The sequence below is a fragment of the Myotis nattereri genome (genome assembly GCF_964212035.1).
Source record: "Myotis nattereri genome assembly, chromosome: 4".
NCBI classification, from domain to species: Eukaryota; Metazoa; Chordata; class Mammalia; order Chiroptera; family Vespertilionidae; genus Myotis; species Myotis nattereri.
Genome location: NC_138079.1, coordinates 16445571 through 16448450, shown reverse-complemented (window position 1 = coordinate 16448450; position 2880 = coordinate 16445571).

Below are 2880 nucleotides of genomic sequence, written 5' to 3'. Positions count from 1 at the left end.
AGGTGGGCGCTGCCAATTCCCGGTGTGCCGAGGAAGCTTGTATAGGCGGAGTGCGCTCACGCCATTGTATCTGCCACTGCATTCAGATAAATCTCCTGAGCTCTTCCCACAGTTTGGCAGTATAGTGCATATGGCTGGCTATCAGTCCAGATATAGAGATTATGTGTTTTTGTCTGCCAAGAGCATCTCCTCCTGCTGAAAAAGGCTTTCCCCCCCATTTAAGCAATCCTATCCTATATAATCTATCTATATTAATAAAAGGGTAATATTCTAATTAGACCGAGTCAACCGGCCATCTTCCAGACGTCCGACTTCCTTCTGGACAAAGCCATGGTGGTGGGGGCCGAGGCAGAGGCAGTTAGGGGCAATCAGGCCATCAGGGGAGGGCAGTTGGGGGTGGCCAGGCTGGCAGGGGAGGGCAATTAGGGGCAAGATCAGGCCTGCAGGGGAGGGTAGTGGGGGCAAGATCAGGCCGGCAGGGGAGGACAGTTAGGGGTGATCAGGCAGGCAGAGGCAGTTAGGGGCAATCAGGCCAGCAGGGGAAAGCAGTTAGGGACAATCAGGTAAGCAGGCAGAGAGGTTAAGGGCGATAAGGCCGGCAGGGGGGCAAGGTAGGGGTCATCAGGCCAGCAGGCAGAGGGGTTAGGGGTGATCAGGTAGGCAGGCAGGCGAGTGGTTAGGAGCCAGTCATCCCAGATTGTGAGAGGGATGTCCGAGATTAGAGAGGGTGCAGGCCAGGCTGAGGAAACCCCCCCTCTGTGCACAAATTTTGTGCACCGGGCCTACAGTATTGTAATAAATGTCAACTTCCAGTCACAGTTCAGGACAGATGCATGGATACTCAGTAGAATTCATGGCTCTTCAAGCCAGCGTTTCCCCAAGAGTAAATACTGCCTCAGTTATTCTGGAGTATGTACTGTCCTGGTTAACGTGATTGGAAGGAAGTGAATTTTAATAATACTTTTCTTCTGACTACAAAACTTCTTTGAAAATGCCATATTAATATCAAATTCCCTCTCCCCCAGTTTTTTTGGGTATTCTTTTTATTTAACATATATTTTTATTGATTTTTTTTTTAGAGAGAAAGGGAGGGGGAGAGAGAGATAGAAACATCAATGATGAGAGAGAATCATTGATTGGCTGTCCCTCCCACCCACCCCCTCATCCCCCATCCTCCCTCCCCCACATGCCCCACACTGGGGATCAAGCCCACAACCTAGGCATGTGTCCTGACCCAGAATTGAACCCTGACTTTCTGGTTCACAGGTCGACACTCAACCACTGAGCCCCGCTGGCTGGGCTGGGTATTCTTAACATATAGAAAGGACTCCATCCTATGAGATCAAATGTTATTCTTTATCTGGCAAGATCAGGTTGGGTTAATGAGCAGGGGGCCTGCCCCTGATGCCTTTGCATTTGTCCCGACAGGGGTCCCATTCTTTGGGAATGGAATTTTTAAGGGTATTGTGTGACCCTTCTCTGAGTCTGCAGTAGGCTCTAGTGGATGGGAATAATTTCACCTGCAATATTTAGAGCGGGGACTAATGAATCTTCATATCTTTTCAAACTCATCTATTCTTATTTAAAAGCAATGAAAAGTGGCAGTTTGGAAAGATGTACTTGCTCATTGGTGCAATAAAAAATAGATGGCATTGCAGCACAAGGTTTTTAATGTCCTTCCCCAAGGGGAAGAAAGTAACAGCTATAAGGAATTAGAATTTAACTCCTTGCTCTTAGTCCTTCACAAAAGTTCACTATCACTTTTACCTTTTTTCAAAACTTCCCCCCTATAACTTGCTCAATTCAAGTGCAGAATATTTTACGTTCACAAATACCCATTCATATTTTCTTACCTATATTTGGCATATTGGTAACAAAAGAAAACTTTCATTTTTGAATTCCCTTTCTAAAAAACTCAGAGGGCTTTAGAGACTTAAATTCAATGTGCAGAATTTAGACTTTGAGTATCACTCTTCCCGGTTTACAGATGAGTAAATAGTACTGAGAGGCAACCTTTATCTCAGAATTTCTAACATAAAAAGAGCCTCAGGAGAAAAATCTAAGCAAAGGCAAAGTAAATGTCCTTGAGGCAAAATGGATAAATGCATGTTAGGGAAAGGAGGCTTTTAGGATTACAGTTTCATAGGAGAAGGAAGACCAGTGTTACCATCTGGAGGACAGAGTTAAGCTACTAAGATTTTTTCAGTGGTCTAGTACAGTGGTTGGCAAACCACGGCTCCCGAGCCACATGCGGCTCTTTGGCTCCTTGAGTGTGGCTCTTCCACACAATACCATGTGCGGACGTGCATGTACAATGCGATTGAAACTTCGTGGCCCATGCACAGAAGTTGGTTTTCGAAAAGGAGATAGACAAAACAAGCATACAAGACGAGTGTGGATGGGAGAGTTGGAAGGGGTTGACCTCAGCGAACGTACCTCAATCAGATTGAGGATGTTTTTAGCAAAGGCCAGCTTAGGAGTACGCTAATTAAGTTAATAACAATGTACCTACCTATATAGTTTAAGTTTAAAAAATTTGGCTTTCTAAAGAAATTTCAATCGTTGTACTGTTGATATTTGGCTCTGTTGACTAATGAGTTTGCTGACCACTGGTCTAGTAGAAAGAGTCAGGATATATTGTTTCTGACTGTGACTTTTTTGTTATGTAATTATGTGCTCTTAAGAATATTGTTTAATATTTTGGAGCTAAGCTTCCACCTCTATAAGAGGAAAGGGTTACAACAGACATCACAACAAACAGCAATATCAATCTTGTTTCCTGTTGAGCCCACAGTGGGCCTTGGCATATTTTCAACAGCATGCTCTAGGTAGCCATAACCCATTAACGAGAGTTAGCAATTAAAATCTCTTTGCCACCCC